This window comes from Acipenser ruthenus, chromosome 13 (assembly GCF_902713425.1).
Source record: "Acipenser ruthenus chromosome 13, fAciRut3.2 maternal haplotype, whole genome shotgun sequence".
NCBI classification, from domain to species: domain Eukaryota; kingdom Metazoa; phylum Chordata; class Actinopteri; order Acipenseriformes; family Acipenseridae; genus Acipenser; species Acipenser ruthenus.
In genome coordinates, this window is record NC_081201.1 from 33661579 (window position 1) to 33685252 (window position 23674).

The 23674-nt window shown below is 38.2% G+C and overlaps 1 protein-coding gene across 2 annotated transcripts in view; it reads right to left on the bottom strand.

The window, feature by feature from the left end:
• LOC117417704 (glutamate receptor ionotropic, delta-1-like) overlaps positions 1–23674 on the bottom strand; it is a 232660-nt gene that overhangs the window by 158174 nt on the left and 50812 nt on the right. The window lies entirely within an intron of this gene.

Here is a 23674-nt window from a genome sequence, read left to right on the forward strand (position 1 = left end):
GCTAGGGGCTCAGATTGAGTTCTGGCCCAGAGGAGCCCAACAGGCACCACTACAATTCAAGTACTGACCAAGCCCAACGCCGCTCAGCTTCCGCAACCCAACCAGATAAAACTCTGTTCTTTAGAAGACATGACTGCCATCACTAAAGACCACCTACATCAAGAATGTATAAAACCTCTGTCGGATTCCACTTTGCCCGTCAAACCAACAGTATATAAAGACCACTTTGAAATGGCACCTTCAGTGGTCTTCTTGAGCAGGTTGGACAGTAATCGTCCTGCTTGTAAAAATGTAAGATGTTTGAAAAGAGAGTGGGCGATGACCTGTCTGAAACAAGGTGACCTCAAAGCTGGTGGAAGAAGACGAGACTATGTGTAAATTGATGGTTATGCTCCTGCGGTACAGTCTGATGTGATTTTTGAGCAAAAGACCAGCCACAATTTTAAACCCTCCCACCTACTTGTAAACTCATCACCGAGGATATTGACTCCTTTGGCTTCTGCACATAATGTACAACAAGCCACAGTCCATCTAGTACTGCTGTATATGGGTCCCTGGAAGGAGAAGCCAACTTCCTCTCCAGTGATGTTATTGTATCTCTTTGTTTCCGCTAAAATTTAAGATTAATGGCTTTCACACATCTCATCAAAATTCTAGAAACGCTGTATTCAGTAAAGGGTTCAGCGCATGTCACAAGCCAGGAGCTCTAGCGCGAAACCAAACACACACACAGAATATTTTAGGGAATCAGGAAAAATTTAGTCAACCCTCTAGTGATCTTATGGTCCATTTGGTTTATCGTAGAGGTGTTTTTGTGTGTGTTCTCGAAAAATGATTATCTTTTCACTGTTGATGAGATTTGCAAAGCAAAAAAAAGGAAAATTAAAAAAGAACACAGGCACATAACCAAACAAGCTTTAGTATAATATATGTATAATATAGTATAGTATAGCATAGTATTCAGGAATCTAAGAGGTTAAGCTGAGCAGACGTCTCATACAACCTCAGCAGGGATCTCTTCAGTTTCAAATTAAAATAACCATTATGAATGTGAAAAAAGGTTAGATGCCACTTGATAAAAAAGGACTACCTTTCAATTCACTTAATAGAAAAATCCTTCATTAGCAGGAGGGTGACTTACAATAACAAAGTGCCTGTTAAAGCACAGCATCTGTTCCACCAGTACTGAGGATTTTCCTACTGGGAGCCCTGGTCCATGCAGGGGCTGCCGTCGTTACCTCCACACCAATCTGGACACTGCTTTCTTAACAATTTCAATGCATGGTATTAAGAAGCATTGCAAGTGTGCTGTATATTGAATGAGATTTTAAATAAAGTCTTCACAGCAGAGGGTGGTAATTATATATATATATATATATATATATATATATATATATATATATATATATATATATATGTATGTATATACTGTGTGTGTATATATATATATATATATATATATATATATATACACACACACTATTCAGATTTCTGATCATTCACTCGTTCATTCATTCATTAAAGTAATAACATAATAAAATCTGTTAATTGCACATGGAGATTTGGTGCTTTCACTCAATAATGTGATCATTTCAAACTGTATTTGCAGTGATAGCGTTGGATCCCTGTGCAGTTGACAGGATTCTTAATGTTTTAACCCTTTCAGGACCAAGCATTTTTTAGTGGGATGCTCCCCTAGGACCAGGCGTTTTTTGGCTGTATTTGACTCTCTTCCTATAAAAATTCACTATTTTTTTTTTACAGTAGCACCTTGGAAATGGTGTCATTTTTTCAGAACACTCTGGAGGAACAGTATAAAGTACTTCAGAAACCATACAAACGTTTCGCTTTTTTTTCAACACAATATTTCAGTTTGTTTTTTTAATTTAAATATTTTTTATTATGTATTCTGCTTAGCGATACATGTATAAAAACGCGAGGGACCTTACATTATTTCCTGAAATTTTGTTGAAAAAATATTGATGTTTGGGCAAATCACAAGACATTGTTTCACCCGAGCGATTGCAATGACATAATATGCATTTATTCTCAGGGTCCTTATAAGCAATAATGGACAGTACTCTCAATTAATTTCTCAAAATAAATATGTACTAATAAAATAATAGTTATTCATTCCATTATTATCAGTAATAAGGAAAAAAAACTACCTGATACATTTAAGTTCATGAAATAGTATCTGCTTATATCCACTCATTTCTTGATATTTATAAATGTTGTAAAAACATCACACGAAAAGAAAAACTATCAGGAAGTATACGTCAGTCCCTCCCCTATCCACTGATGTGTGTTTCAAGCCTGTACTGCAAAGGACGGGTGCCCTGTAAGTCATCAAAACAAAGTGCTTTTTTTACACGATTGCGGTTCCTAGAAGTCCACTTCAGTATCATTGTGTTAACATGATCCTGGTCCTTAATGTTTTAATGGAGAAGTCCAGTAGGCTTAAAAGTAATAAACTGCACCGTAAAGGAGGGTTGAAAACACAACCTTTGACCCACACCTACTTTTAACTGGCTGAATCTGTCAATACAAATCTGGCATGGCTAAATCCCCCCAGTTGAAACCCATAGGACAATGCCATGGATCACAAGAACAAATGGAAGCTTGGCGTTGAGTGCATTTCCCCCATCTCTGCATGTGACCTGGGATCCACACAACCTTGAACTGATTGGAAAGGATTGATGATGTCCTTGTAAACATGACCCCCCTCACCAGCTTGGTAACTTCACAGGTTCTTTATACTCAAAGGGCTAATTAACTACTGTCTCAAAAGGGGGAAAAATATGAAAAATATGAGCCATCCATCCATTAATTTGCAATGCCTGATGTTAACAAATTAGCTCTCTGTTGGGCTTGATCCAGTTAGTACAATGCACATAATAATCTGACAAACTAATTAATTACATGATGTGAACGGCATGCAGAGTTCAGCACCCCATCTTCTCTGTACAATATGGCACAGGACAGAATGACAAAGGGTGTGTTCAGGTCTGGAATAAGGAGTGCTTGCTCGCTCCCACAGGGGGAAGTTCTCAAGCTGCCTGTGCCTAGTGTGTCTTGACTCTAGCACTGAAATAAAAGAGCACCAACATTAAAATCAATTTTTCAATTTTTTTTTTACCAGAATCCCTTTTTTGACTATAGGCAAGTCTGTTCACCTAATTTCTCAAAAAACTGACACAGCACCACCATGGTCTCTGATGTTTCAGTAAGTGTTCCCCAGCATATTAACTGTGCAAATTATTTCAAAGGTTTTGGAGGTCTCAGAGGGACCATCTCTGTATAAGTATTGTTGTGTTTTAATCCAGCATTTTAATTTAATCCAGCAACAAGCATTTTCATTTAAATGAAGAAAAGAATCAGATAAGAGCGATCCAATTTCCTACTCAGTAGTGCTTTTATAAAATATGCTTGCATTTTTTAACCCGGGCATTGATACCCAAAAGCCACGCAGCAAAAATCCTCTCCTACCTCCCTACAACTAGAAAATGTATGCACCCCTTCAATTCAATCACCAGCTCTTCCCCTTGCCAAGTGATGTGTTAAGCAGTTCAAAACGTATACCTACATACACACATATACATTTAGAATTTTCAATTTCACTTTTTATTTTTCTTTCATATATATGAAGTTGCATGATATATGCATTATTCATATTCATTCAATACTTTGAGGATGTGAAACAGAATTTCTAATGAGAGTACTTTGTTCGGAAAACACTAAAGGAAATTGTCTCTTTGTAAAGAGATCCCTGGCTGACATGTCAGTCAAAACAGGGAACTCAGTGTGTGTCTAGGAGACTAGCAGAGTGATCCTTTGAAAAGAACTGGCAAGGAGGGGGTGGGGAGGAAGAAGGGGGGCAAACCGACTTGCTCAAATACATTTAACCCCTGAAAATCCTGTTACCTCATGTAATTACATGGTAACCACATCTTACAGGCCATGTCCATGTAATTACAGACCATGTAATAGCTGGAAACATTGGTAGTTACCCAGATATTACCATGGTATTACATATTTAATTTTCACTTTTATTAAAGTGAGGCCCATTGTTTAATTCCTTAATGTATACATTCACTTCCATTAATACTGGTGCCAGTTTATATTATTCAACTGAACTACCAGGGTGTGCTCATTAAAACAGACACTGCAACAGGTTGTTTCATTCCAATGCTTAGCGCACTGGAGTGAAACACTGTTTAAAAGCTATAGATAAACAGCCTATTTGTGTGGGTATATACCTGTGGTAGTGTTGGAACTGACATTAAATTAAGTAAAATATATTAATCCACGGTAATCTCTGTGACAATGAATCTTACACAGGCTCGTCTGCGAAACTTGGCAGTAAAATAGCAAAACAGTACGACACACATAACAGCCATAACATTACATTTCTATGCTACATAATATCATGATCCATGATTCATAGACAGCTCTAACCTCCAGATATGAACATGCAAAATCTGCCTGATTAAGAACATAAGAATCTTTACAAACGAGAGGAAGCCATTTGGCCCATCATGCTCATTTGGTTGTTAGTAGCTTATTGATCCCAGAATCTCATCAAGCAGCTTCTTGAAGGATCCCAGGGTGTCAGCCTCAATAACATTACTGGGGAGTTGGTTCCAGACCCTCACAATTCTCTGTGTAAAAAAGTGCCTCCTATTTTCTGTTCTGAATGCCCCTTTATCTAATCTCAATTTGTTACCCCTGGCCCTTGTTTCTTTTTTCAGGTTGCAAAAGTCCCCTGCGTCGACATTGTCAATACCTTTTGGAATTTTGAATGCTTGAATCAGATCACTGCGTAGTCTTCTTTGTTCAAGACTGAATAGATTAAGCCTGTCTTCATATGACATGTCTTTTAAACCCAGAATAATTCTGGTTGCTCTTCTTTGCACTCTTTCTAGAGCAGCAATATCCTTTTTGTAGAGAGGTGACCAGAACTGAACACAATATTCTAGGTGAGGTCTTACTAATGCATTGTAAAGATCTAGATCTTTTTCATAGATTGCTTCTTCAATTTCAGTATCTCCCATATGATATTTATAATGTACATTTTTATTGCCTGCGTGCAGTACCTTACACTTTTCTCTATTAAATGTCATTTGCCATGTGTCTGCCCAGTTCTAAATGCTGTCTAGATAATTTTGAATGACCTTTGCTGCTGCAACGGTGTTTGTCACTCTTCCTATTTTTGTAACAAGTTTGCTTACTATACCAGAATCTAAGTCATTACTGTAGATTAAGAATAGCAGAGGACCTAATACTGATCCCTGTGGTACTCCACTGGTTACCTCGCTCCATTATGAGGTTTCTGCTCTTATCAGTACTTTCTGTTAACCACTCCCTAATCCATGTGCATGCATTTCCTTGAATCCCTACTGCGTTCAGTTTGAGAATTAATCTTTTATGCAGGACTTTGTCAAAAGCTTTCTGGAAATCTAAATAAACCATGTCATATCCTTTGCAGTTATCCATTGTCGATGTTGCATCCTCAAAAAATCAAGCAGGTTTGTTAGACACGATCTCCCTTTCGTAAAACCATGCTGACTGTCTCCCAGGATACTGACACCATATAGGTAATTTTCCATTTTGGATCTTATTATAGTTTCCATAAGTTTACATATAATAGAAGTCAGGCTTACTGGTCTGTAGTTACCTGGTTCGGTTTTGTCTCCCTTTTTGTGGATCGGTATTACGTTTGCAATTCTCCAGTCTGTCGGTACAATCCTTGTGTCAAGAGACTGTGGCACGATCTTGGTTAGTGGTTTGTAAATAACTTCTTTCATTTCTTTGAGTATTATTGGGAGGATCTCATCCGGCCCAGGGGATTTGTTTATTTTAAGAGCTCCTAGTCCCTTTAACACTTCTGCCTCGGTTATGCTAAAGTGATTTAAATCTGGATAGGAATAGGTCAACATGTGGGGCATGTTGCGAGTATCCTCCTTTGTAAAAACTTGTGAAAAGTAATCATTTAATATATTTGCTATTTTTTTCTCTTCGTCAATGATTTTGCCATTTGTATCTCTTAGACATTTTACCTCCTCATTGAATGTTCTCTTCCTGTTATAATATTGGAAAGACTTTTTGGAATTGGTTTTAGCCCCCTTAGCAATGCTCATTTCTATCTCTCTTGGGCTTTCTAACTTCCTTTTTGACTAGTGTTTGCAGTTCCAAGTACTCTTTCTGTGTACTTTGTTCTTGGTCCCTTTTAAACACTCTGTAAAGTGCCTTTTTTCTCTGAATATTTTTTTAATTGATCTATTAAACCATTTTGGCAATTTTGTTTTAGATTTGTCTACTTTGGGATGTAATTGTTTTGTGCCTCTGGTACTACATTTTTAAAAAACAGCCATCCTTTTTCCGTGGATGTTTTCTCTATTTTACTCCAATCTACATCTGTTAGTCTGTTTCATACCTTCATAGTTTGCCTTTCTAAAATTGTAAACCTTAGCTTTAGTCATTACTTTTTGGGATTTAAAAAGCACTTCAAATGAGACCATTTTGTGGTCTAAGTTTGCCAATGGTTCTCTGTAGCATATCTTACATGTAGCATTTATATCCCCTGCTGATGCAGGTAGTAGTAGGACAGTGGCTGTTTAATGCCAAGTGTCCAGAATGCCTCAAGGAGTGATGGAATTCCAAAACCGTACCTCAGGCAATTTAAGCAGCCAGCAAAGTCTAATTAGTGATGACATGCTTTTATTCTATCCAAATACAAACAAGTTTGTGGACTAGTCCCTGCTGCTTGAGGAACAGTAGACACTTCATCATAATATATATGGAGAATTATTAAAGATAGTATCCCTCTAAAATCAAATGCAGTACTTTAATTCCAGAAGTGTAAAACATTCTTTTGTCATTTCTGATAGTCGATACATCAGATGGTTAACGCTCTCTCTCTCTCTCTTCTCTCTCTCTCTCTCTCTCTCTCTCTCTCTCTCTCTCTCTCTCTCTCTCTCCTCTGTATAAAGCCTTTACAAATTGATCCAAACTTGAACGGTTGCCAATGTCTTTGAAAAGTCCTAGGATATGTCCAGGCTTTCCCCTGTTTATTTATGGTTTCCTGTCAGCAACCTCTGCAACAGCCAATGAATAAGGAAAAGTTTGACCTCTGAGCCAACACCTTTTACTTCAACTGCCACTTAGAAGAAGCAACATAAGCTGTTTAAATTCCACTAAGTCAATCACTTCCCATCTCAGTGATAGGGTGAGCGGACAACCCCAACAAGGTGTTTTTCTGCTCTCTATGTGCATTGGCATTTCAGAAATTAGTAACGCATTTTAAGACTGACTATGTGACTCTCACAGTAGTGCACCAAGGAAGACCAGAAATGGTAATTGGTTTAAAAAATATTTACTGAGTTCATTGATTGGCTGAACTTATTTAATATGGGGCGGGGGGGGGTGGGACGGACGGACGGACGACGACTGCAAATTTGTTTATTTGCTAATTATTCATTTTTGTTATTTGCTAAGCTTAAAAAGAGTGCATCTCCATAGACTGGCCATAGACTAAGACACTGACTAAAACCAACATCTAATGACTAAGAGTGGACTACATGTTTGACTTGTTTAGTTGACTAGAGTAAGAGAATGACTAAATTAAATCTTCAGACTAAGACTAGACGAAAAGTCCACAGGTTGTCATCGACTAAGACTATGACTAAAATAAAAACGCTGACTAAATTAACACTGATTAACCCCACCCCCTCCTCCCCCCTTTCATTTGCATTGGGCCCTTCATAAATATTCATGTATGCAAACTAGACCCGGTCCTTTGATTCTCCTGGTAGGCACCCCACAATGCTGAGTGTCTAGCTTTTAATATTGTTATTTATTCCCGCAAGGTGTTTGTTGGTGTACTGTATTCTGTGATTGGTTTGAGGAACATGAGACAGACCTAAGTCACCTTCCTGGGCCAGCACAACTCCTGGTTCTTAACCCAGTTAGCATACATGGGGTGAACATGGCTGTAATTCTCTCCGTACTCACGTACCCAGTTTTGGGCAACACTCAGAAATGGGCCTTACTAGCATCTTGTGGAGGCTTTTTTTCACACTGACTCAAGCTTGTCATTGAGGCATAAGGTGTGCAAGCTTGCTGTTAGAATGGTGGGTCCTCATAAAGCAGTAGTGTGCAATGGAGGAACCCACACTGTATGTATATATAAGGATTGATATATAAAGAGACCTGGGGGGTTCTGCTTTAGATACAAAATGTTCAGTCCCCTTTGTGACCAGCTAGGTAACGTTCCACAGCAATTCAGCAGGATTTTTCCAATAACGTGCAACAAACGCATTTGCAATCAGCTTAAAGTGTGACTCTAAGCCACCTCCCATCATGCTGCAATTTGGGAGGGGTGAAAGGCCTGAAAGCTCCCAGGAATGGGGAACCCAGCCCAAAGTTATCTCTCAGCAATCTAATTGGCTTTCCGACTGAGTCTGAATGGCTTTCTGTCTATTCAGCTCAATCAGCTCCATTTATTTCTTGGCTTATTCATTCTCAGTTCAGGTCTTCTGGCATAATATTAGCTTAACATTTACATTGAAGTCAAAGTGAGGTGCAAAGCCAAAAGATTTAGTAACTTTATTTTCACTCAGGCAAAGTACATTTATCCTGAATTCCTGTGCAGCAGTTATTAGGATCCCAATCACCCTCTGGAACTCCATGAGGAGTCAGGTGGGATCCTAGTACCTGTTGCACTAGCATGGGAAGGGAATTACAACAAATCTACAGCAACATTCTAAGATTACATGTCAGAATGTTGTGCCAAGAGGTCCGAAAATGATTTTGATGTATTATTATTCATTTATTTTCTCAGATTAGCATCTAAGAATGTGCCTCTGCTGTTTTTTCTTTTTTCAAAAAAATTATTGCAACCAGGAATAATCGTTCCCCATGAATTTGTTAGTTCCCCAGAGACACATACAATTCAAGCGTGATTACATTTCTCACTGATTCTGCATGCCATACAAATGTACAAATGTATACATTGACAGATACCGATCCTCCACAATACCAAGTTTCAGCACAAGTGGATACGCAGTGTATGGAGAAATGTGAAGCGCAATTTACATACAGATGCCTCCACTATGCCCCAGTCACCAGGGAGATAATAACAGCCTACTGTACAGCACAGGTCAATGGAAAGACTCAAGTTCACCAGGCTTATTTTTTTTAATGACCAGTTCTGTACCATTACAAAAACATCACCCAGCAGTAAACTGCAGTGATGAAAATGAGACAGGTGCCAAGGTCTTTATTACTCCAATGTGCAATTTGCTCCTTTTTATTTATGTTACAGACATGTCTTAGCAAGGTTAGTTGTAGGACTATATTTTTGTTAGATATTTGTTTGTAACACTTGTTTTTTTCTTTCTCTTTGCCGTAAATCCCGCTTCTTGGGGGGGTTTCTGAGGGCCGTTCCCTAAGCGATCACAGAGCCCTGCTGAGTCACCCCCTCCCCCTCCCTGCCACGTGAATAATCAATCCTGGAACAATGCGAGTGATACAGAGATAAAAGCAGAAGGAAGAATCCCTTACGAAGCATTTCGTCGCAGAAGAGCCATTAAACTGCTGCTGGAAAGAAAGAGTCCAGCTTGTCTTCCTTTTATCTTTCACACAAAAAAATATATATTACCAGTGCCGAAGAGATCGAGTTTTTACAGCACTAATGGGTGCAATGATCCTTCTGAACTTCCCTATGGTCCCACCAATATTAATTAAAACGAACGCTATCACCTCAGCCATTAGAAATGACTTTGGGAGTTTGGAAGACTGACTTTCTTTTTTATTATTAGAAATATTACTAACATTGAGTTTGCATTTTATTAAAAACATGCCGGGATATAAATGAAAAAATATAAATAATCACCTCCACTGAATACAATAGTCTATTAATGCTTTACCTCAGCCAAAATATACATAATGCATTTACCGGTATTCATTTTTCAATATGAATCTTTGATTTTGATGTATTTTTTGTGTATGTTCAACAAATATTGGCAGAGAATTATCCATATTAATATATACCTTTTTTATCGATAATTATGATACTTTTTTTAGTAAAATAAAAATACACACATTATAAAACACCGCTGTTGTTGTTTTAAGGAGTGTGGGATAGAGTGCTCCTCCACAAATTCACCAATTCTGAATGAAATAATCAATCACCACACACCCACACCCACACACACGTCAACACACTACCACACCCACACACACACATGTCCACACATACCCAAACCCACACACGTCCACACACACCCACACACACATCCACACACACCCACACCCACACAAGTCCACACACACCCACACCCACACACATGTCCACACACACCCACACCCACACACACCCACGTCCACACACACCCACACCCACACACATGTCCACACACACCCACACCCAGACCCATCCACACACACCCACACACACCTACACACACACGTCCACACACATGTCCGCACACACCCACACCCACACATACGTCTACACACACCCACACACACACACATGTCCACACACACCCACACCCACACACACATGTCCACACACACCCACGTCCACACACACCCACACCCACACCCAGGTCCACACACACCCACACCCACACATACGTCCACACACACCCACACCCACACACACGTCCATAAACACCCACACTCACACATGTCCACACACACCCACACCAACACACACGTCCACACACACCCACACCCACACATACTTGAGCAAAGACAACTGCAGGTCCTCTCTGTGGCAATATTGAACAAATGAGCTCTGTGCTATGCAGTGATGCTAATTAAATAAATGTCAATGCAATAAATGCCACAGGTTGAGCAAAACTGATCCCCAGCCAGACATTAGCAGGAACAATCTATCCACACCACAGTGTGTCCTCGCCATCATTGTTAATTAAGACAACAGGGTCCCATCTGCCCCATAGACACTCCACCACTCCACCCGGGAGGAATTAATCCAAGGTACAGTACACCCCACCTCGCCCCCCCCCCCCCCCCCCAATGACTAACAAAATGATTCAGCTCAGGGGTACTATTCATTCCTGCCTGTTATATTATTAAAAAGAGGAAATGGGTGGGCGGGGGGGGGGGGGGGGGGGATGAAGTTTTTACATAAGATCGTTCAATGAAACTCAAGGATACGGTGCATTTTCTTGCTGCTCATGTCACTCGGACATTATTGGATTCTAATCAGTATCAGGGCAGTAATTACCCCGGGGGTCTTGTGCTACATTACTGTTATTGGGCTTTAGTGGCATATTCAGCTTAAAGAGCGTTGACTCTAGGTGTGAGTGGTATAAACCAATTTTGTCTAGGTGTGAGTAGTATAAACCACTTCATTACAGCACCGTGGGAGAGGAGCACCGGTCTGCTACTGTGTCAGGTTCAATATTTGTTGCAAATCCACTGTGTTGCTTTTGCACGTAATGCTGTGGTCAATTCACAGTTCTGCAAAGGTTTCTTCAGGGTACTATTATGATATTTTTCCAACAGGGTTTTATTAAGGGATAACCAGGGGGTTATTCAGAAGGCTGTCCATGTAGATTGAGAACACTTAACAAGCCTCTGTGACACAGTGGGGCTCAGCAGGTATGAATGGAAGTCCTGCTTAACAGGACTTAGGTTAATGAAACCAAAAGTTTGAAACAAAAGTACAGTACTGTGTTCCTGACTTCAAGTTCAGCTTTCAACAAAAGTGCCCTCATCCTTTTTAATGACTAGTAGGATTGTGTCACTTTAATCAGAATGGCAGGGGAAGCTGTTTTTTTTTTGTCATAGAATATACATTATTTCAACTATAAACTGATTATCTGATATCGCTACCTCTGCCTGTAGTTTATTGTTGCAGTTATAGTATAAAGGTGATTATCTTTATATTTATCAGTATTTTGTCACATAGTTAAAGAAGACTGACACAATGCTGTCAGGGATGTTCTGTTTGTTTATGATTTTAATTTTAATTTTAAAACTGCTATTTACTTTTTAATACATAAGAAAATGCAGAATATGAAATCCTATGATGATGAGACAGTGTAAACCCTATTTATAAGACTGTACAATTTTCTTTTGTTCTAGTAACTAATATTGACTACAATCTAATATTACATGTAACCAGGCAAGCAAATGTGAGCATCCCAGTCATGAAAAAATCAAATAGATACATGGTTTTCTATATATATATGTAAAACTCTGTAGTTTGATACATAGGCAAACATGACTGTTTTAATGAATGTTTTTTTTAAAAGGGCTGTTTTATAAAATTATAAATATCCTTTTAGATTAAAAAGCACTTTAAAATTAAATTCTAACCTTTCTCAAACAGTTGAGAAGTTTTTGTGAACTGCAAACGTGATTTAATCAATAAACTGATCTTTTAAAAAGTCCTTAACAGTTACCTCATACAGATAGATAGATAGATAGATAGATAGATCTTTTTTACTCTGCAGCACAAATCGACATACAAGAGTACTCTGTGAAGAAAACATTTTTATATCAGAGTCAACAGAAAAATACAATTTGGAATAATAAAATGGAAAACACTACATTCACTCAACCCAATAATCAGAAAAAGATGAAAAAAAACAAAACAAACAACTAAATCTATTAAGGGATGTGCAGTTCGCTTTTGTGTTCTTTTTTTTTCTGGAAATGTAGATTTAGTATTGGAGCAGACGGGAACACTGTCCCAGGCATGTATTGATTCATGTAATTGAATACATTGCATATGAGATAATAAAGAGGTTAATCACCTCTCTTGTCTGTCTCATAGCGAATTAGCAGGTCCAAATTAAATTGTGTTCCAATGCTTACCGGTGAGAAAAGCAAAAGAGTATTCAACCAGGACTGCAGCATGTCCTCAGAAATGAATCCATTCAAAATCACTGTTCTAGAAACTGGATCATTTAAAAGCGAGTCCCAGCTTTGCAATTGGTACTTCCATTGCATTTCCAGAGGTGTGAAGTTGTGGTTACTACTCAGCAATGTAATTATAGAGCTCCTAATTCACAACATTTGTTATGATGCCACTTAACAGCAATTCTCCAATTGGTTCAATAGGCGTTGACTGCAGCTGGGATTGCCACAGATCCAACTCGAGTCTCTACTGCTGGGATGAAATGTGTCAGCTTCTGTGCTACAGTGCATCTGTTGGGGGAATCCTGAACATTGGACAATGGTTCCTGCTTCAGAAAGCTTTCGTTTAGCTGCTCATCGTTGTGTCAGGGGAAAGGAAAGTCCACATTTCACCAACAACAGTCTGCTTCAATAGTTCCTGAGCTCAAATAATAAGATGATTTGAATCCTGCATTCTGTTGCACTTGTTCTGTGGCTGATACGTGCTCCTTATCTGCCGTTTGCAGGATGTCTGGGAGAAATATGACAGCTCTGAAGTCTACTCTTGTACAACAGGTACAATTTATTCCATACAGTTCTTCTGTTCAGTTGATGACACTTCACATGCTGCAGAATCAATGTGGCACTGTCATTTGTAATACTGTAATATACCAATTTAATAGTAAAAAAAAGGCTATATGAGATTACTGGAGGGGTTTTATGACTTGGATCTCGATTATACTGTGAGATATCATTTGTATAAACAAACTACATTTTACAAACATGGAATGCATTTTCCACTCTTTCTTTTTTCAACCACATTAAGTTAAACACTTTCTTATCATGACTAGATTCTTAACATTAAATATCAATCAATGCAGGTAAATATGAGAAAGCATATATATATATATATATATATATATATATATTGTGAGCGAGCTTGCCACGGGGGTTCGTGCCCCTTTAAAAACTGCAACCCAGCACACAGAAATGGATTTTAAACGCGCGGTTGCGCTCTTTTTAATTACAAACCAAACAAAACACAAACAAACTCCTAACTCAGTTTTTGGAGCGCTTACTATACACACTGGAACCTGACTCACTCGCAGGACGGCTAAGCCGTTTACCTGCCACAAACCTTAACAGGTTTAAACTGTACCTTTTTCTCCGGACTGCTCAGAAGCAGCGCACCTCTCCTGCTTCCTTCTACTCAGCAGCCGGGAGCACACTGGCTTCACTCCTTAAATACCCTGCACCTGGTCCTAATTTAATAACAACCACCAGGTGCAGGGGATAATTAAACAATAAAACAATTAACCAATTTAAATTAACAATAAACAAATACAATTAAACTAAAACCAGTGTGCATTTTCACATGTTTTCTGTGCAGGGAGGTTTTAACCCCCTCCCTGCTGTCTCACAATATATATATATATATATATATATATATATATATATATATATATATATATATATCAGCTCCAGAAGCTAATCAATGTTGGGCATGGTCAGTACGTGGGTGGGAGACCTGCCCTCCAATGAATATTGTTTGGTGCAGTGTACCGTATTAAGCATTGACTCTGTAAGGGATGCCCAGTACTCAATGAACCAAAACCACAGCAGGGGGGCAAGCGGAGCGCTGGACAGTAGAAGACGTTGTCTTTTGGAGGAGACACAATGGTTCTGCCTACTTTGTTGACTATAATAAACATTGTATGGCTCGTTTTCAAAGAAGAGCAAAGATATTACAGTATGCTCAGTTTTAATGGTTTCATTTTTTAAGTATATCTTTTTTTTATACACATTAAGATAATTATTGAAAAGTCAACCCAAGTCCACCCTAACTAGCATGGCTTCATCAATATAAATACCAAAAAACCCCAAAAAAAATAAAGAGCATTATTAGTAGACCCAGAACTGAAAGGTAGGGGGTGTCAGGTGAGGAATGAGGTGTGCTGGGTGGAAGCTCTAATGACACAAACAACTAATTATTGAATTAGATGTTAAATGTCACTTTAAACTCTACTGAGAGCCAGGGTATAGTTGTACTGTATATTGCTGATTTTGTTCCTTCAAGACAATGTATTGTAGCAGTTCAATAGTATAAACATGTCCTTTCAGATTAAACCAAGTACAGTAATTGAGGTTGACAGCAAGGTCAGGAGAAAGGTTACAATTCCATTTTTTTCCCCCATAAATTCTGTCCGGCAAACAAGCTTTATCCTAGATTGTCCAAGCATGAAATTCCTAAAAGGGCTTAACGGACAAATACCTCAACTACTTTCTCCAGAACCAATTGGTTTAAGCATAAGCACCTTGTATTGGCGTGAAACGCTGATAAACTTCACATTACCTTTGACCACAGCTCTGGGCAGTACACATGACCGTCACAGACTCTGCATTTGTTGTAATTTGTCCTTCAGTTGAGAAACCTGCAATCAGAGCTGTCTGGATCTACAGTAGCTCTCTCTCCCATACCTCGTAGCAAACAGAAAGAATTCCACATTGGGTTAAAACTCAGAAAGCAAATCATATTATATAACATTTTTTTATATAGTATTTTTAGACCCTAAAAAAATAGTAATGCGTTTTCTTAATGCTGATTACTTAGCAGAGTCACGTATCTTGTTGGTAATCAAAATGGTGGTGCGACATGGAAGCAAAGTGTCCATTGATTTACACAGTCCCTGCTTCTAGACATTGAAGGCTCTGTTGGGTCAGAATAAGGTTTTCAAACAAGCAGAGAACAAGAAGTGAGGCTGTTTATTAGTCTAACAGAAGTATAAACACACAGAAGCTGCACAGAGCACGCTAGGTCACTTTTCCACCTGTGTAATGGCTATGAAAGCCTAATACTTCAGTTTAACAGAATCACACTTGGTGTTTGATTGGAAAGAAATTGGGGTCTACTCAATTGATCTAAACGCTGGTACTAAGAAAAATTGAACCGACCCCAAGCAGTGATACTCAAATTGGTTTAGCCAACGGCATCAACGCACAAGTATGAACTGCACAGAACATCTAAGGACTCAAAAGCACACAAAAATTAAAGGTCTTGGATCACAAGCAACTCGTTTTTTAAGAAGGTTTTTTCTTTCTTTTTTTTCCAAAATAAATCAAGTGTGATATTCAATAAACTGTTTTGACAGTTGCTTGATTTTTCTTTAACAGTGTTGTTTGTTTGATTTTCATTGTCTGTTTATATACCTTTTCATTTTTTGTCATTTTTGTCTATTCTGAAACTGGCGTATATTGTCATAGCAGTAAGTTATACGTTATAAGTTAATACATTGTGTGTAGGGTGCCCTACGTCTGGGCAGCCTAAAGTAAACAAACCTTCCTGTTCAATTTTCTCACAAAGGAACGCTTAGATGCTAAAATGACATTTAGAATAGTATACAAAAAGTACATTTGCTGTTAACAAGCTGCTTAGTCAATTTAAAGTCATATCACCTTTACCGTGCTTAACATTTTTGCATCGAACGCAACTTTTTTTCAGTGCCAAGCAATTTTTTCTGCAATACACATACTCACGCACACACTTACAAATTCCTCCCCAGAACAGCTAATATGATCTATATAAGCAGCACCAGCTTGTTCAGTGACAGCCTCGGCAAAGCTAGCCAGTGGTAGTTAAGCCGTCTCCAAACCTAAACAAATTATATCGAGCGAAAGCATCTGCTGTTCTGCTGTAAAAGACACTTTGATTCATTTCCTGGCTACCTACAGTGTGTTTCAGTAAGCAGACATTCAAATAAAACCCTGTTGGAATTGGCATATGTAAAAGTCTAGTTGAGTCACAGTGCCAGACTGCACCGGCAACAGCATTTCTTACACTAATTAAAGACAATTAAAATAGCATTAAACTGCTGCTGCTGTTGGAGTCTTTGCATTTGAAACATACTGTACACATGAAAAATGTTTATTACAAACAATATGACCCTTGCTTGTTTATAAAAGCAAGCAAATCTGTGTTTTAATCCTAAATAATCTGCCACTACTATCGAGGGGCTTGGAGAATCTAGTGTGCTTCTACGCGCTGCCTGTTCCATGTTTGTGGTTTCATTTTCAACTGACAACGGGTTATTTTTAAAAGTTGCATAATTAACTGTTTATATCAATCACTGGTCAACGATTAAATGTTTCAAGCCATTCCGCACAATCAATAATGGAAATGTATGGAAAAAAACACTTCTGAAAAGTTGATCCAATGCCAAGCCACTGCTGCTCTAAGGGCTGGGGGCCTAGCAAGAGCAGTAGAAAGATTTTACAATTGGGAAAGCAAGCAACCTCAAAACATGTGATTCAAAATAAGCTATGTTAGGGTATCCTTATCCTACGTGGGTTTGAAAAGAAGGGCAGATAAAAACATTAAAATGAAATGGCAATGTTTTATTCCATACAATACAGTAGAATAAACAGCATGCAGAATCTAAGTAGTTTCCAAACGAACAATACACCGCATACTACTGTAGCTCATCATGCAGTAATCAATTAAGTCATAATACAGCTAAATGTGACACTGACTGACTAAATTCACTTTCTACTTACAGCAATATTGTCGGAAATCATACACATGTATCACTAAATGGCAGATACAATAATATATTTTATACAAACAACATTTCCTTTACTCCCAAATCACAATATGCTAATTATTAATCAACGAGAATAAATGCTCTTTCAACACCACTTCAACTTTTTCAACACTACAGGTACAAAAAAACAGGACATCCAAACAGAAGGGGAGGAGGGGAGGTGTTAAAAGTTTAAACTCTCTTTAGAAATCCTCTATTCATCCAAAAGGTAACATTCATAATATTACTACTATAGTATTGACAACCAATTAATGTTGTATCTTTATCTAACCTGTGCTCAACATACAGTGCTGGTATTGTGGTGTTGCTGTAGTAATCTACATGGATGTGGAAGCATAAGATTATGACCTTTTAGTGTCCTGGGAAGGCATATTGAAATCCTGGGAAACCTTTCTCAAAATCGTGACAATCCAGGGAAAACAGGGACAGGGGCCCCCTTCCTTGTGTTAGCCGTAACAGTCTTGAAGATCCCATTTTGCCACTGTCCTCGTTATTCTTCAAATGCTTCACACAGAGTTGTCATGGCAAATCAGAACCTCACCCAATTACTGGAAGTAGAAACATCCTAATAAGGTCCTAATAAGGGTCGGCATACAGACATATAACTTTAAAATCACATTTCTGAAGGCATTTCCTCCGTTTCCGAGTGGTACATCCAATGGAGACTTTTTTGTTTTTAAATGAAAGATATTTTGGAGTTTTGTTTTTTTACAGGGATGTCATGGTTTACAAACAAATTTATAATGTATTGTGTCTGGGTCTCTAATCCTATTAGCCTCAGTGCTTTATTTACAGTATTATTATTATTATTATTATTATTATTATTATTATTATTATTATTATTATTATTAGTTTTTCACAGTTTGTTTCTGATTCAGCTGGTGGTGGAATATCTGGACATAAGGGTACTGGAAATTCACAGAACAAGGGCAAGAATATCAGTCCTGAAAGATCCTAGATTGGTCCTCAACAGAACTGATAAGCTGAATTCCAGCTGTCAGGCTTCTGAGATCTTTAAAAGAAGAGCTCTTCATGGAGATTGGCAGGTTTCAAGAATTAGACCTTCACAGCTTCACAAAGTCAAGTGCAAATATCTGATAAATAATCTACAAAAAAAAGGGCTACAATCCACTGAATTTTCCAAATGTATAGGAAAATAAACAGTGTCGTCAGCTTAATGCATATTAATGGCGCACTGCAGCAGTGTGATGGAGTAGAACGTTATTAAGATTTGCTATCAGAGAACCTCGGACTCAAGCGAGCTAAATTAACTATTTGTCAGTGGAGTGCAGTATCAAGGCACCCCCATGTGAACCTGCCCTAAGCCTCCCTGCAGTGCAGTATGCCTATGGCATATTTGCCCATACATTTTTGCAATTTACCACATTCTTCCTTCGCTTGCACAAATCATTTGTAGTAGTTAACCGTGTGTAACAGAGAGGAGACTGGGCACTAAATGGTGGAATAACTGAAGGCTCCCGTTGCGTAGCAGTTTGAGCCAGTCTAGGTTTTCTAGTGGTCCTTAATTGTATTTTACCTGTAGAAAAGGCATGGGGTTGTTCTAATTAAGGTCAGGTGTGTCTAATTAACCCCCCATTAAAAGCTGGAAATGTTTAAGCTGCCATGCAGTGGCAGTTAAATTATACCCATGCTGTATAAAGGAGCCAGACTAATTTGCTCCAGTAGTTATAGAGCTTCTAACGTTACCTCGTCTGAATCCGGCACAGAACATCACGTGTTAAACGTGTCTCTAACCCTGTATTTTGTTTCTGGCACACTTGCATATGTTAGGAAAGTACTGAAAACAAGGAGGTCTGACACTTCCTAATGGCTATTCAAGTGTGTATTTAAAATGAATAACTAACTGGACTAACCCTGCTTAGGCTTTGCCTCGTCATCTATCCAACAGACAAGTAGAAGCAGCCGTAAACGATTGTAAGAGCCCTCCTTATGCTCTGATTAATGGCTGGCTTTAATTCAGTAAGAAATTAGGCAACACAGAGCCCTTTTCTTTGCACTGGTTTCATTACTCAGACAACTAGCGGAAAAATGAAGAGCAAGGGAACAATATTACTCCATTAACAGTGGCTGTATAAAAACATAGGACAATTCCAGACCCAGTGAGAGCCATTGTGCTAGAGAGAGAAGGAAAGATGAAGGTTACCTGCATTGAATCAGCTGAACCAGCAAAGTTATTTAATATTCTGCTGATTAAATTAATCTTCCCACTGCTCTGAAGCATTGATTTTGGCATTTTGAAGCAGTCGTTATGCCTTTTTCGTTATTAAATAATTGTCCTAATGTGATTTCCGAAATTATGTTGATTTATGAAATAAACAAGCAGGGCTTCTTGCAACTATTTATTTTGTTTCCGTGGGAATTTAAAAGCAAATCTGTGTTAATTAACATAATTTGCACTTGGAAGACAAGGGTTTTAATTAAAGAAAGAGTATGGAACTCACCTTGAAACAGAAATTTAACAGACCATGTCTGTGACGCCAACGATACAGAGAGAGTGTGCAGGACCAGGCTTAATTTCTTACAGACTACCTTGATAATTCAATATTTTAGCCTTTTCTATACTTGTGGTTATGAATTAGACTGATGCACTTATTTTAACCATTTGTAACATTTGTCGTATTGCTAAAATGTTATTTGCACCCAGTGACTACCAAGAAATTTATCAAAGCAACTGTAGCCTATTTGAATTCTGCATACGTACATTATATGACAGCTGACATCTACTGTAGATTTTATTTAAATTATACAACTGATATCTTGGTATAGAAAAACATCATATTAGATATTATAATAAAGTTTCCTTAGGTGATTGCAGATTTGCTTTCAACACCTGTGTCTTATCCACACAAGAATGAAGACAGACGTCAAGGACACACAGCGATACACTAGGAATGTGATCCAGATCATTGACATGGATTTTGCCTCGACGTATTTGTAATGCTGTCAGAATCCCCCCCCCCCAATTTATGTATAATGTACACTTTCACCTTCACACGTTTGTATGCATATAAAATGTTCTTATAATACTGTAAGTGTTCATTGGCTAATCATGTTGAGTTTATCACAGAGGCCAAAGAGTAGCAGAGAAAATGCATGATTAGAGGAATTCACTGAACAATTAATTATAAACAAATTGTGTATTGGGTAGGGAGTTCTATCATAATTTTAAAAGCTTAATAAATATATAATGAAGTGTTACGTACATGGTATACATGTATAATAACTAACAACTACAAACACTAATGGCACTTGAAACGTATGTACAATCGGACATACTAAAATACATATAAAAGTAGATGTCAACATAAAAAAATAAATTCCAACCAATATACATAACTTATGGTATTTCTTTTCTTTTTAACCAAAAAAAAGATTGCAAATTTCACATTAAAAGAGTTGTATATCGTAAGCTGTGGCAAAATATCCCCCCGAATGAGGGGAAATGTCTAATGGGGTTTAATTTGCTTTTTTTTTTAAATCTGTGCTTTCTGATTTTTACCCACACGCCAGATAATTGTAAATCAGCATTGTATATGTGACGTGTTCTAAATAAATGTACATTCTTCATGACACAATGCACTAATTGAAATTAAGTTTAGAAATTATACACAAAATAGATATTCCCATTATTTTTTATTTCCATTTGGCTGCTGCTCGCTGGTGGGAGAGCCATCTCCCTGTACGCTAGTAGTTTCCATACAGCGAATTATGCTTCCATTCACTTTACTTGATCTCGTTAACATGCATTTTGATTAACAACTTCCCCTTATCAAGTCGTTGAGACAGGAAGTGATGTATGTGACCTGCAACAATCACGTTTTGAAAATTCGAAAATCTCGTTACTATACCACGAGTTCGATACACTAACACTGGTTGTTGAAAATCCTGCCCATTGTCTTTAAATGTAACGAATCCTCTTATTCAAAAAGCCAACCCCACAAAAAAAATCAAAACTAAAAGAGCACCCCTTGGATTCAGATATGTTTTCCAGATGGATTTCTAGGTCACTGTGTACAGTAACTTCCAGACAGCATCCGAGCTCTGTAACGCCTGTCCACAAGCATAACATGCTGCTGTGCTACGCTTTTTTTTTTTTTTCAGGTCTGCTACCCAAGCACCACTAAATAGAGGGCATAACAATATTTCATCTAATTGAGCCACAGTGTTTATCTCCTCGACACAAACGGAAAACAGCTGGGCCTGACACAGTAGATCTCCATTTTAATTAAATTGCAATATCCAGTCCGCACACAGATGTAACACCAAAAGAAAGCCACATACCAACCACACGCTGTGAGCCTGAAACTGATTAGATTACAGAACCAGGGGATGCAAAGGGCAGCTTCACAATGCAAGGATATGAAGAAAAAAAAACTTAAAGTTTCAAATGTCATTTTAATTAAATGTTTTATTATTTTATGGTGCAATAATTCTGAATGGTTCTGAGTTGTGTTTCTCCGATGATGTCTCTGTTTCTGTCCTTACCTGGCACTGAGTTTGTTTCTTTGAGCTTACTTGCAGAAGATCCTAACTGCGGATACTAACCAGACTCCCTCATTCCATTTACATGTATTTGAACTGACTGAGGAAGCCTCTTCAGTGTCACCCCAGGACTGTCCAGACAGGTTCAAAGTAACCCTAATAAAGACTGTTATCAAGAAAAACGATGCTGACTCAAATAAATACACAGGCACTACCCTGTTTTCAATTCAAGTTTTTGTTTGAGTACTTTATTTCTGACAAGAAGACAGGGTTGGTGAGGGCTGCCACCTTAAACACTACAGACAAGGGGCATCTTCATTACAGTGTGCATACTGCTGCATTTTTATAATGGTACAGAGAGTGATTATTCTGAATAAAAATGTCTGGATAATGGTGTCTTTTTTGGGGTATGGGGGATGTTAGTGTGTACAGATTTGGCCGTTGGTCCTGCATTTCAAGGGTAGAAGGAAGCCACCACCCTCTAAAGAGGAACTGATCTGACAAGGGTGGGCCATGCCAAAGCCACACGCTTCCCTCCCATCAAGGGGACTGTCTCCAAATAAAGTGGAGGTTGGGGAGGTGGAAGATGAAGTTGCGAGCTGAGTTTCCTTAAATAAGTTAGGGAAGAGAGATTAATATGGGAAGCAAGCCCTCATCTCAGCCTAGACTTATAATAATAACGATAGGTCACGTCCCCATTGGAACCTATTAGCAGCAACTACTATAATTTTGCTGAGAGTTTAGATCTCACACTCAGAATGTCAATGACAAAGCATTCTAAACGTTTAAACCACAACAGGCTCTAAGTATGTTAATATAAGCTTTGTGTCTGTTTTTTTAATTGGCTGGCTTCACTCGTGGGAATGCATGAGAAATAAACTCTCAACTTGATCAGGGGTAGCCACCGAACACATACATAATAATTCCGCAAGCTGGTACAGTATGGACAAATGTAAACTGCAAAACAGATGAACTCGACAAGTGAAAGACAGCGCATGCTACAGCAACCCTTAATAATCAAAGACAGAGCTGTGCATTGACTGTACACCCGGACCTCTGCAAATGAATCTGTTTCATGTTGATTAATAAAACCAGCAGTCCAAAACTCATTAGGAAATTGACCTGGTGATCTCAAACTAATGAGCTGACTATTAAATGAAAGTAATTTTTAATACGTTTAGGTGCAACAAACACATTTCTGAAAACTATAAAACTTGCTAATTGTTTCACGTCAGTCTTAATTACTTCTCATCTCCATTTGTATGAAATGTAATTACAGGCACTGATCCATTTTCTGATCTGGAAATATTTTAAAACATAAGAGATATGCCTTAACACATGAGTCTAATGTTTTAAAAAATAGTTTTCAGGGTGTTACATAAACACAATTGTATCCCCCCCCTTTTTAATTACTGTTTCTTTCTGCTATAACAAGGATTGAAGGTGTTATGCATAACCCCCTACTACAACAGCAGGAGCATTGGTGTTTGGCTCATATTTGACAAGCCGGTTTCAAAGGGGTGGGGGGGGGTTTAATGTATACAAACTGGAACTACAGTGTCTGGACTAAAGGGCATTGAAGACTCTGGAAAAATGTATTCAACTGGCACTGCAGAGAAATGACTGTAGTAGTAAAGGTGGCTTCAATACAGCCCCATGATACTATTATACTGCATAAGTGCATGTCCTAACTTCAC